General features: G+C 29.0%; 1 long non-coding RNA gene and 1 pseudogene across 1 annotated transcript; one reads left to right on the plus strand and one right to left on the minus strand.

Moving 5' to 3' along the window:
* Window positions 1–1,698: 1,698 nt before the first annotated feature.
* Window positions 1,699–2,527, minus strand: LOC104648942 (microRNA miR319a/b precursor). The gene is made up of 2 exons (XR_742876.4): window positions 2,228–2,527; window positions 1,699–2,149 (listed from the first exon to the last, which is right to left on the minus strand). It is a non-coding gene; the product is annotated as a microRNA miR319a/b precursor (long non-coding RNA).
* A 6,952-nt stretch (window positions 2,528–9,479) lies between these two features.
* LOC101257291 (BTB/POZ domain-containing protein POB1-like) lies at window positions 9,480–14,232 on the plus strand (annotated as a pseudogene).
* The last annotated feature ends 22 nt before the right edge of the window (window positions 14,233–14,254 follow it).

Consider the following 14,254-nt stretch of genomic DNA (forward strand, 5'->3'; position numbering starts at 1 on the left):
GACTAATTAATGCTCAGAATCAAACACTGAATAAAATAATCTCACATTTTTTTTTATATTTTTATCCCATACACCACCTACTAAAAGATCATTAACATTAATTATTATGTGATTATAAGAGACTAGAAAACACCATTTGTAAATTCATTTTTTGGTGCTAGGTAGTTGAGACCCACTACAAGTTTTGACTTTTTTATTTTCTTGAATTTGTTTATAATTAATTACCCATTTCAATATAGATTTGCAACACTTGTCTATGTAATATTCAAGATTTTTTATGAGATGATGCTTGAAAAGACAGTAGTGATTAATGAACTAATCAAGTTCAATTCACACTAATTTTTTTTTCTCTTAATGGGTTAAAATACATAGGCCCCATTATATAAAGGTAAATCAAACTTTAAAATCTTCCATGTCTTGAAACCAACTAGCAAAATTTAATTCTATGTCATATCAAAGGAATTTTTTTTATGTGATACATTTGCTTTTTCATAATTTAAATTATGTGAATTCTAATTAGTTAAAAATTATATATATTTTTATGGAAGAAGAATTGAGAAAAAAATTATTCCAACAAGGAAAATTATAAATTAACTAGTATAGAGACAATACCTTTGAATAGACTTTAGGTGCATTCGATATGAGGAAAATATTTTGCATAATCTTTTTTTTTTTTTATATTCGAATGATTAAAAAAATTGGATAATATTTTTTTTTTAAAATTAAACTCCTTAAAAGAAGAAGAAAATTATTTTCTTAATGAAAGTAGAAAAAACAAGTTTCATAAGTAGATTTCACGTTAATTATGTCTTTTTCACGTAAAGAGGCGGACCTAGATTATAGCGAACCCCCTCGACAAAAAATTACATTATATATTTAAGGTATTCTTCAGAATTTTTATGTTTATATATTGATTTTGAACTTCCTGAATATAAGATTAAAGGTTGGCTTAGTGATTTATAGGTTCAAATCACTATTTTCTTTTTTCCAAATCCCTTTAATGGAAATCCTGAATCTGTCACTACTCACATACCCTTTCATGATTATCGAATCTTCACCCGAGCATTTGTATCGGCCATGGTATTTGTTAAGATTATAAACAAATATTCTAGAATAGTATTTCTTACTTAGATATCAAATGTAAATAAATTTCTTTTTCTTTTTTTATGAGTATTTTTTGTTGAAATATTTCCCTCCATATCATTTACACCCTTTGTGTTGGTTAAAGATGGTGCATATCCTTCAATTATAAACTTTTAGATTATTTTTTGTTGAATTATGGGAAAGTAGGACCAAAGCCCTAACCATTGTTTAATTTGAGTTTTATGATGCATATCCTAAATAACAAAATGTTCAAGAAATTAATTTACATCATGTTAAAACAAATATATAAAATTAAAAATATCAATCTTTCAAAGATTCCTTTTAAAGGAAAGGAGAAATAATATGTGGTAATTTTTGAATGTTTCTATTTTAATAAAAAATAATGGTTAGTAAATGTTAGTATTTCAATCAAAATACTTATATTTTATCTGATCTATTGAAGTCCTATTTGATTTGAAATATGACTAGTAGGTCAAGATTCTCAATATCAATTATATGCATTGATAAAAGTTGATAAATATTGATGAAATATAAAAATAATATATAGAAATAAAATAAAATTTACAACACGTTCTCATTCCACAAATGTATATATTGGAAAAGAATAATCGATCATCACATATATATATATAACAATATAAAGGGAAGTATACAAAAAAGACAAGAAAAAAGGTCGGACAATAAGAAGAAAATTAGTACAACTTTTTTTTTTTTTGGTTTTCCATCCGTACCATATATTACATAATAGGATAAACCGTTCTAATAAAAGTACTTTCATACTCATAAAATTTAAACTCGAGATCTTTAATTAAGAATATAGAAACACTTTATTAAACTAAGAATCAAAAATAAAATAAAATTGTATTTGAACTTTGTCATCTTATCGTGAGGTAGTATATATCTCTAACAATATAATTAAAAAAAAAAATCCATTGGAGAGCTTCACAAAAACCCTAAACATCCTTGATATCTTCAAAGTCAGAATTGAAATTTGAAATTTAGGAGTTATTGAAATTGAAACTGAATTCATACTCCGTCTTGATCACTGAATTAACAATTAAATATTTATAATACAAGTGTAAAGTTTAAAACAAAAAATTATTGAATTTATCTGAATTCGTACCTAATATGGTAGCTCCGGCCCGGCATCAATAGCTAAAGCTTCACATAAAAACAGCTCAAGGTTAAATTAGGATCAGGCAAACATAAGCTGCAAAAAAAGAAGAAGAGAAAAAGATAAAAAATATTAATTAGTGTGTAAACCTTAATTAATTAACCAAGAAATTTCAAGTGTATATTTAACCCTAGCAAGTTAAACCATGCATGACCACTACTATATATATGTTTAATTTGTCGAATAAATATTAGATACTCAACAAAATAATCGATATTAAAAAAAAGGTAAGAGGGAGCTCCCTTCAGTCCAAGTACAGGAAGCTCAAGACTCAACTTGTACTCCCGCTTCATTCACTCAGTTGCTGAGGTGGCACTCGATTATCAAGACCTCAACATTTGGATGAATGAGTCGGCAGCAAATTGAACCCTATCGTTCCCCATGTGTGGACTAAAGAAAGCTCTCTTCATATATATATCTAATCAGAAAACAATAATTATTATGCCTCAATCAGATATACGTCGATCCATTTAATACTATAAACCTTAACCCTATGACACAAGACATTTGCATATTAATTTTTTTTTAATGTAGATGATATGAGAGAAATATATATAAAGGGTTAAAGAGGAAATGTGGAGTACTAGCTAGGTGTAAGCTCATGAGATTTATTAGTAGAAGAAATGGGCTTTATATAAGCAAGGGAAAAGGCAATGACAAGACAAATATATGATGGTTAATCAATTGAAATATTGATAATATATTTTATTGTTATTATAGCATATATTATTATTATATGGAACAAAGTTATTCATATTCTTCATTTTATTTTTTAAATTATTTTTTCTTAGTTGCCTTGCTTAGCTAGCCTTTGTATTGTACACTCCTTCCAATCTTTATGCATTATGGAAAAGCCCATCACTTCCTTTGCATATGCTTTGCTTTTTATGATTTTAATATTGAAAATATATGCATTAAACTCAAATATATTGTTAATTTCTTATTATAATAATCATTATTTATAACTATATTTTATTATAACAGCTAAATATTTTTTGAAATTGTTTTTTTTTTCATTTTATGTTATCTATTATAACATTTTGTCATTATAGTAATCAAACGATATCTGAACAGATAATATCGTTATAAAAGAACTTGATGATTTATATGGACCTTAGGCAAGAAAATGAAAAATAAGCTGTCTTGCACTTACAATTAATCAACCACTTATAACATTTGATGTTGGGAATTTGTATTTATTTATGTATGTGAAAGTTTTGGTCAAACATTTTATCACTTCTCTTAGTTTTTTTTTTTTTTTGTACATTCAACAAACTAAATATAATAATTAAGCTTTTATATACGTTAATGGGAAATTTAGGTCGAATAATAATAGGACATGACTATGTTATCATGTATCACAAACACTAAAAGTGAGCACGTATAGCTAGAGAGGAGAAGTGTTCAAATTTTATTTAAAACTCTTCAAATCGATTTGATGTAAGATTCTTTCTATCAACGTTACTTTTACGTCTGGATATGGATATTTTTTATCTAGAGTTTTACCATTTATTTCGAAAAGTGGCATTCAAGGGCCAAAAAGGATATCTATTCACAACCCTCACCCCTCCAATTTCCAAACACACAAAAAGAGTTTGTAGGTGTTACAGAAGACACGATAAATCTAATTATGATGTTATGTCAAATCAAATCTTGAACGTACTATATAAAGTTTTGAAAAAAAATAATTAAATGATGCATCATAGAAAGTTATGATGTGCGTAATTGAAAATCTTCATTTTCATCGTCAAATTATTCATGGTCTATTGAATAAAAGACCCGATTCACAAAACTCATGATACGCATAAAATTCATAGAAATGCCAAATTTAACCTTGTAAACGTTTTTTTAATAATCTTACAAACATTGTATTTATGTAAAAGGTTATCTTTATGACTTCAACTCGTGATCTCCTAATCATACGAAAATAAATTTTTTCGTATGCCGATTAATGATTAAATTAACCAACTCTGTTGATAACAATCTTAGATATAGTATAATACATTAATCCTCATTTAGCAAAAAGATTAAGCACCTAATTAAGACAAACCACTTTTGATGTACAGAAAAAACCTAAAGATTTTATAATAGACCCTAATTAGCTCTTTCTTGATTATTGCCAATTAGTATATTAATCCTAGTTTGACAATTACTCTTAGTAGCCTTTTTGTTATGTTCATTCTTGTCTCTATGTGTCTCTAGCCTACTCTTTTTATTCTCCTAGCTATATATATATATATATATATATATAGATATGTAGATAGATAAATAAAAATAAATTAATCTTATAATTATTAATTAATATCAATATTACATGTGTTAAGTATACATTTTCTTATTTGATTATTATTAAAATACACACTTTCTTTAGTTTGGTATAGTACTTCTAGTAGGTGTTTCAACAATAATATTTAATTGAAATTTCAAATTCGAGATCTAGAAATAAAAAGACTTCAGTTAAAAATCTACTAGTTTTTACTATATAACATATTTTACGCATACTAAATCTATATTAATTAAATTAATAAATATCGATATCGAATAGTACCTAAACTAAAAGTAATTCTTTTATGTGTCATTTCATATAATTGATCACACCAAATAATGCACCTTGCCACTAGACAAATACCTCCAAAAGCTTGTGCAGTAGGGAATTTTACACTATATTTAGAATGATATTGAAAAAGAATTAAATAAATGGAAATATTCAATCATTGAAGTTCTTGATAATTTAAGGAGAAATGATAGCTATTTTTTTTAAAAAAAATATACATTATTACTCTTTTAAGTTTTGTATTAAATTGTTCACATATTAATATCAAACAGTGTCTAAACATGTTAAATGTTGAAAAAAAAAAGATTTTTATATCTGAGATGAATTTGATCAACTTTGAAAATAAATCTTTTTTATCAAGCTAACTTATAATGTTAAATTAAATAAATTTTATTTAACATAATATTCGAATTGAACTTACAACACTCATGAGCTTGTTTGGACGTGCGGGGTGGGCTCGATGAGATGAATTATTCTTATATAGTCTTAAATAATTTTTTCATCGTAAATTAAATTTTAAGATTGATTTAATTGAGATTATCTATTTATATATACAACATAATTAGTATTTCTCAAATGTTATTTATATACTATACATAAACTTATTTTTATATTTATAGACTAGAAAAATTATTTTCGATCGCTCGAAATAACGTCACATGCTGTATCCCTATGATGAAGAAAGAACTTTAATAAAGTACACATATATTCCTGTCAAACACAATTATTCGAGCTATAAATGTATAAATATCAAATTATAAAATTATATCAGAATTCTGAACCCACATATCTCTGTTGGCCACAATATTTTGAAGTTCAAATCATATCTTCCTCCCTTCCCCACCATTTGGAAGGGGAAAAAATTGGAAATAATTTGGCTTTGTGTGAGTCATTTTATAACAATTTAAATTATATACATCGTTAGTATTATTTTATATTACAATATTCATGAATTTTCAACGCGTAATTGTAGCTAGTTATCATTTTGTTATCAGAATTACTAATACTATCATAACATTTTGTAGACATAATAAATAAATGTATCATGAGAATTAATTTTATCAGATATTTATATATTCTTCAGTTATAAATATGTACAAATAAATACATGTAACACGTTACGTGTTTGTAGGTCTGATTTTTCTTTCAATTATTTTACTGATCATATTCTCTCTATTCCAATTATCACAACATTTTTTGTTGACAGAAGACAGACATGAAATTAATAGTGAAAAAATTATAATTTTGCAGGCTAAATGTAACAAAGCTAGAAAGATCAAGAAGAAATGCTAACATGAGTTTTATGGTGTAGTAGTACAGTGGCGAAATTAAAAATTTTAATAAGAGATTCAAAATTTGAGAACTAAAAGAACTACTGGAAGGGAATTCGATATTTATTATATATATCTAAAAAATAATTTAAATCATATATAAATAATAATATTTTTCATTGAAAGGGTTCGAATGAACCCCTTATTATATGTTGTCTCCGTCCCTACGGTAGTGAACTGTTCCATCTTTAATTAGAGATCTTGAATCGAATTTTCAATATATATATATATTTTTTAACTTTGTCATTTGGAGGTGACATGACCCTTGTATAGGAGTATATATGTGTCATTTTCATAACGAGAAGTATATTAATTCTAAATGACAATGTTGAAAGATATAGTAGACATTTTTCCAAGAAAAATAACTTATAATGAACTCTACAATATGTAATTTAAATTTCATCGAAACTTTAATATAGATTTCAAACATCAAACGAGAAGTTAAAATAAAATAAAAAATCAAGAAGTGATAAAGTTTATGGATTGTTCAATGTTTCTGAAGTATGTAATGTACTTTATCTGTTGATATTTTACCTATGTTTTTATTAATGTTTCTTTCCTTTTTTTCACTCAAATAATTAAAAACTCCTAGCTAGAAAATAAAAATTATTTAAATATTTATGGTACTGCTTGTACCAGTTTTTATCTTATTATTAATAATTATTTTATTTCTGCAACTTTATATATTCTCTGAAATATTTACTGTATTTATTTTTATTTCTTCATTATCATCATTATAACCTGTTAAATCCAAACATCAATTCAATTGCCAGCAAATTACACAACTGCCCACATGCCATTGTCCTTTTTTTTCATTTCATCAATCCATTATTATTCTTTTTTCTGCATTTTGTGTCATTCTTTAGTCTTTTCTATTTCAAATTTTAGTTACAACTTAACAATAATTGGAATTGGAAAAATTGGACAAATTAGTTACACTTCATGGAAATGGAAATATCCTAGTTTCTTTAGGTAACTGGTATTTCGATTAAATTTAAATTCGTGCTATGAAAGTTTACTTTGAGATTTTTTTTTTAACCTAAAAGTACATTTGTTATTCTTTTGATCCCAATTTATGTAACACGTGAGTGTTATCCTGTCGTTTTGACTTTAATATTTAAAATTACTTTTTAAACTTATAATTATAATCTTTCTTTATTATTTTTTGATAGATTTTTCTATGGTCTCTTCAAAATTCTCCAATGTCACTAGGGATTTGAGAGGTAAGAGAATGAATATTAGAAGTTTATAATTAGGGGTGACAAAATTGATCCATACAAAACAAAATCCATCCAATTTGCTTAAGTTTGGATATACACCCTAGGTTATTTGACTTGTATGTTTTTGAAAAAAAGTTTACGAATTACCTTATTTCAAAATATATAGACTACGATAATTATATAAAACTTAACATGCAATTGAAACTCAAGCAAAATGACTGAATTTTAGACATATGACTCAAAGATATTTTATTTGAAGGCTCTGTAATGTCGAGATCTCAAATATCACGTAAAGTTATTCTGAAATTGATAAACTTATAAATTATACGCGCTACGACTATGACTTAAATTATGATCCAAAAGACTAGCATCTCTCATTTTAATACACACGTTTGAATAGTTTTCAAAAGAAATTCCATGTAGAAAATATTTCCTAACTTATTGTTTGAAAATAGAACAAAACTTTAATCTCTTCCCTTGAGACTATACATTTGGTTCAAAAATAGTATACACCATGTGTAATTTATTTTATTCTAGCTTCTTGAAACAAAAAAAAGAAAAGGAATAAGGAATTTCATTTTTCTAATGCTATATGATTTATTAAAATTCCTCAGCATATTTCATAATTAGAAAAACATACCAATCCTAATGACATGACAAGTATTAATAATAATAAATATACTATTAATAGATTTGCAATATATAAGGCTGCCAACTTCCATGATCCTTGGTATATAATAATAATTAATTTAATAATAATGTTCTTCATGTCTGGCATTTAGCAATAATATAATTAAAGTATTAAGCAAATAATAATTTTCAAATTTTTTTATTGTTATGTTCCATGAGAAGACAGCATTCCACTTTGGTACTGTATTGGAATAAATAATAATGATAAGAAATTGCTGTATTTGTACTAACAAAAGAATAAATATGAATTAATTATGACCCATAGGTACTAATATTAACCAACCAAATTTAGCAAACATTTTTTTGTTTGTTAATTAGGAAAAAGAAAAAAATATATATTCTAAGTGCATATTAACATCATCAAATCTTTTTGAATGACCTTATTCTTCTTTTGTCTTCTTTTAATTTGGTTCTTTCTTATTGTTTAGAACTAATTTGGAATATAATAATTGAAATTTTTACCCTATATGAGTTTAATACTTTAGTGATGTAATTTGATATGCTAAATTCTTTCTTTAATAAGGTTGAAAATAAGAAAAAAGGAACATTTTTGGTAAATAGAAGTAATATAGAATATTGTATGTTCCATATTTTTTCATGAAGTCGCGAATATACTTCAGAACAATCACTAATTAGTATATCTATTGTGAGCATTATGAAAAATTATATAAGAAAGTATTAGACAACGATCTAAAAATATATATAAGTTATTGCAACGTTAGACGATACTTTATCTATAATGCTTGAATATTATATGAGTAAACATTAGACCCGAGTCTAACATTATCCATAAGGGTAATTTTTTTTGGTGACTATATTTGCACAACTTCTTAAAAAAGGAACAAAATTTAAATTATAGCCTAAGAAAAGACATTTGCATAAATTAGCCCACTTTCCTTGTCATTTTCTTTAGGTTGGGCTTTTATATATTGTGGGTTTGGGCTTTTAAGGAAAATCCAAGCCCATATTTGTATTTATGGAAACAGCCTATTTTGTATGAAAACATTTGTTTAGTTTCAGATTGTGTATAAATTATGCAAATAATTGACTGGTTGATCACTTATATATTCATATTAAAAATAATATAATAAACTTTAAAATAATAATTATGAAATAATTTATTTTTCAACTAAACAAGTCTTTATATGGTATGTTTTTTTAAAAAATATTATCTTATTACTCTTATCGAATTGTCTAAAAAAAACAATTTTACCTTCTAAATTTTTATCTTATTTAATAGTTTTAATTCTTTACCTAACATATATAGAAGTACCTAATTAAGTGAAGTAGTATTTTTAAATTTTGCCACCAAATAAAAATCAAACAAAACAAATTAAAATTGGAATATTGATTTTCATAGATTCCTTCAATAATATTTAGTGAGTTCATCAACATACTACTCCAAAGAACATAAATTGGAACTACAGAATTTGATTTTTGATTTTTCCAACTACTGATTTGAACATAAAAAAACAAAAAATTAGCAAAACAACCAAACAGAAAAAGTATTCTTTGAAGAAATTCACACTGTAATCTGTCAATTTTCGATTTGGGTTTCAGAAATGTTTGTTAGTTTTCCATTTGGGTTTGTGTTAATTTCTCTTACTTATTCAATTTTGGATGAAAAAACTGTACTGTTTGATATCCGGGGAGATAATGGATACCCATATCTGTTCTGGGCGTGGGTCTAATGGGTCGGGTTCTCTTTCGACGATAGCAACTTTTCTGATCGGGTATTGAAGATTGAGGTCGTACCGGACTTGCCGGAACTGAAAACGGAGGGAGGTTTGAGTTTAGTTGTTGATTGGGCTCGGAAACGGAAGCGAAGGAGAGAAGAAATCAACAGAAGAGGAAATGGTTTGCTATTCTCAATTTTAATTTAGGGCTTGTTTTTATCTTTTTGAATGCTGGATTGATATTTTAAAATCTTTAGAGTTTTGGGTTTCTGTTATTATTCATTACAAAAAAAAAATCATCTTTTTTTCCTTAATTGTTTTCATGAATGATACAGAATTTTTGTTATAAGAGAGAACAACAACAATATACCGAATGTTAATGTGTATCCGTATGGTGTGAGGCAGTCTGAGGTGGGCAGAGGGTACGTTAGGTCTAAGGTGGGTAGAGTGTAAGTAGATCTTATTTCTACCTTAGAAAGGTTGTTTCCACTAGATGTCGCCTCAAGATAAAAACATATTAGAAAAAGACGTTATGAAGTACAAGAGACAATAGGTAGTAAAACAATAGACAGTAGCACTAAACAAAATAATACTGTAATCGAACTATACGAAAGCAATAGACATCAACAAAGTCAAAGAACAAGAAACTACAAGCATAGCACTAAGACTACTAGTAAGAGCACCGAGATAACACACTCCTACCTACAAGCATGAACACACTCCCCAATACTTCTTCGGTCTATCTTTACCTCTCCTAAATCCATTTTTAGCTAATCTCTCACACCAATCCTCATCACATAGCCGGACTATTAAATGAAATAAAATGGATTTTTCACTTCTTTGTAAGGGTTTAACACCTACTTCACTAATAGATAGGGTTTAACTTCTTTTATTCTATTTGGTTTATAAAGTCGGTTTTTTCATGTGGGAATTTCTTTTTGGTTAATGGATGGAAAAGACAGTTTACAAATCCAAATGGAGTGGAAGCGATGTAGATGATTCATATAGCTCTAGACTCAACTAGTTTAGAGTTAAATTATAATAGTAGTTGTTCTGCGAAATTAGAGTCGAATCTAAGATTTGTAGAACATGAGTGCACTTCTAAGTGAAGAAGGAAAAGATGTTTTAAAGGAAGAATTGATCCCTAGTCCTCTAGGTAAATAACTCTACGTTCAACCAAGTGCATCATTTAGTCTTCTTGTAGGATGGGTGCCACGTGTCAACATTTAATTTTATACCATTTTTTAAAAATATAGAGACAAAATACCTATTTTTTTACAAAGAGACCACGAGTTCACGTGCCCCATTTTTAGTGCATAAATTTGTCCGGGGCGAAAGAGAGTTTATGGATTTAGTGCTCTTTTTTCTTTGCAGATATAACTACTGCAATTTTCTTCTTCAATTTAGAATTCTATTTTTTGTTAAAATAGAGGTTAGAATGGATGAGCATTGATTTTGTTGTTGTAAATATACTATGATCTTGCAGTCCCTTTTCCAGTACAAGTGTGTTTGTCAGTTAAATTTTGTCGCAGATGCTATTGTTTTTAGATGCTGCTATTGTTTGTTGGCTCTTTGAAATCACAGAGGACTTAATTTGTGTGGCTGATAGAAAATATTCATTCTCAAAAGTTTGTGGCCTATTGAAAACAAAATATGCTTCATCTTGTAAACTTTCCTTTTTAGTTGTATATTTGGGAGTTCTGCATATTACTTGACGTTTCCTATTTATTTTTTTCCGTATGCTTATCTCTTTCTCTTGTAAGATGCGGATATGGTCATGCAACATGATGAGCAGGTAGTAAATTGTACTGCTCTAGAAGTGGAAGATGGTCTTGCTGATGATGAACGGGAAGAAGAAGCTTAGTAATGCTTGATGAATCGCCTTCTGGCATAGCGATGACTACAAATCTCCTCGGTACCTATTCACTTCCTTGTAATGCAGTGTTTTTTCCTGCTATTTCAAGGATATCAGTCATTAGTGATTTTTGCTCTTTCCATAAAATCCTGATTATCAGAGTATCTGAGGTTAGATTCTGATATTGCACAATCTTCTTCATATATACTCTGCATGAATAATTGATGATAATTGCATTCTTAATTTTTATTCTACGTGGTCATTGGTTATTTTTCAAGGTTTTGATGCATTTTATAGGCGATGAAGAAGAGTCTGAAAATGACGATTCATCTACTGACATGGAGTCCTCAAACTCCCTTCGTGTGAGAACTTTACATATCAGTTCTCCCATATTGGTGGCTCAGAGTCAATTCTCTTACAAGGTGATTAGTCTTTAATGTAATACTTTGGCCTTAATAATTAGGCATTCCCTTTTTTTTTCGTACAACTATTTGTTTTGTTCGTAGTTGTTCCCAAATGGTATGAAAGAGTCGGCATTACGGCAGATAACTATACAAATCCATGCGTAGGGTAAGTACTTTATTTCAACTACATTTCCTTCTCAAGGCAAGCTTGAAAAAGAATGCAATGTTTGTCAATAGATGAACCGTCTGCTTCTGCTCCCAGTGGCTATTGTTAGGGTTAAAAGTTTAGAATAACTAGATTTTTCTCTAATAGGAAATTTGAATTTTGTATGAACCCGATACATTTTCTGTTTATACTTTTCAATATCAATGTACCATAATAAAAATCATATTACCTACTATGAATGAATTGAAATTGAGATCTTCCTAGGGTTGCCAAAGTCCAAACAACTATATAAGTAAACACCACACTAGGGTCTAGGAACTTTGGTATTTAGCGCCGGCACATGTATCCAATATTTTTTATTTTTTTATTATGGGATCCTTGACATGAATTTTATATGAGATATTCCTGAAGAGTCAATTTGACAAGGATTATCGTGTATGATGTTTGCAAGTTTAGTAGTATTCTCTATACACTTGATGGTTTTTATGTGCAAAATATCCTGCCCACCTCTTAGTTTGTTTCCACTTTTCCCTTCGTTTTAAGAAAAAATTATATGCATATATTTTCTTCTGTTGTTGGTTGACAAAAGAACTAACTTTTTCCTTTCTCAACTTTTTGAGCAGAAGAAGCTGCGCTCATGGATCTCTTGAATTTTATGTATAGTAATACTTTTTCAGCTACAACACCTACTGCTGTGCTTGGTGTGATGATGGTTGCTGACAAATTTGAGGTTGCGTCATGCATGAAATACTGCAGTCACTTACTGCGGAATCTAACCATGACGACTGAATCAGCATTGCTCTATTTGGATCTTCCTTCCAATATATTAGTGGCGGATGAAGTTCAGCCTTTTAACAGATGCTGCAAAACAGTTTCTTGCTCAACGTTTCAAGGACATAACCAAGTGAGTAGCCCTATGTAGACATGGTTCTCTATGGTTTGGTTGAATTTGAGAAAGAAAGTATCTTCATTTGCATTCTTTTTCCTTAAATCCTTCAGGTTCCAAGAAGATGTATTGAGTCTTCCTCTTTTGGAATTGAGGCTGTTTTGTCAAGTGGTAATCTTCAAATTGCTTCAGAGGATGCTGTCTTTGAGTTTGTGTTGAAGTGGGCTCGTATGCATTACCCAAAACTTGAGGAACGACGGGAAGTATGGAGCTCACATCTTCTTCACCTCATTCGATTTCCATGCATGACATGCAGGAAGCTGAAGAAAGTCGTGATGTGCACTGACTTTGATCCCAAGCTTGCTTCAAAGCTTGTTTTCGAGGCTCTTTTTTATAAGGCCAAAGCACCGTATCGGCAGTGCTCAATTGCTGCCGAGGCGGGGAATGTGTCGTACCATCGTTATGTGGAGCGGCATACAAGTACAGACCTATTAAAGCTCTTGAGTTTGAACGCCTCATCAGCAGTGCGTTATATACCTAGATTTGAAAAGAGACGAATGTGCTAGCCTCTTTCCAGCTGGTAGAGTTTAATCACAGGCTTTCCATTTGGGTGGACAGGGTTTTTTCCTGTCAGCTCATTGCAACATGGATCATCAAAGTGCATTCCATTGCTTTGGGTTGTTTCTGGGCATGCAAGAGAAGGGGTCTGTGTCATTTGCAGTTGATTATGAGTTAGCAGATCGTATCAGTCCAGGTGAGGAATATGTGAGCAAGTACAAGGGAGATTACACCTTCACTAGTGGCAAGGCTGTTGGCTACAGGAACCTGTTTGGTGTAGCTTGGACCCCCTTTTTGTCTGAAGATAGTTTATTCTTCATCAATGGAATTCTCCATCTTCGCGCAGAGCTTAGAGTCAGGGAATAGAAAGCCAGAGTCCTGGAGATTTTTTACGTTGTAATAGTATCTTACTTTCTTGCTTAAAGTGCTCCACATATGAGCTAGAGTTTTGTGGGTTATAATGTTTTTTGTCTGTTGCCATAGTTGCACTGTTGTAAATTAGTAAAATCAAACTTGTTGAGTAGTTTCATGTTTTGATCTTTTAATGACTTTAATCATGCTGATTCCAGTTGCTTTGGGATGTGTATTTAAGTACATTCCATCGAAGCTTCAAATTCTATTTTGGTTGTGGATACC

This window comes from Solanum lycopersicum, chromosome 8 (genome assembly GCF_036512215.1).
Source record: "Solanum lycopersicum chromosome 8, SLM_r2.1".
NCBI lineage: Eukaryota > Viridiplantae > Streptophyta > Magnoliopsida > Solanales > Solanaceae > Solanum > Solanum lycopersicum.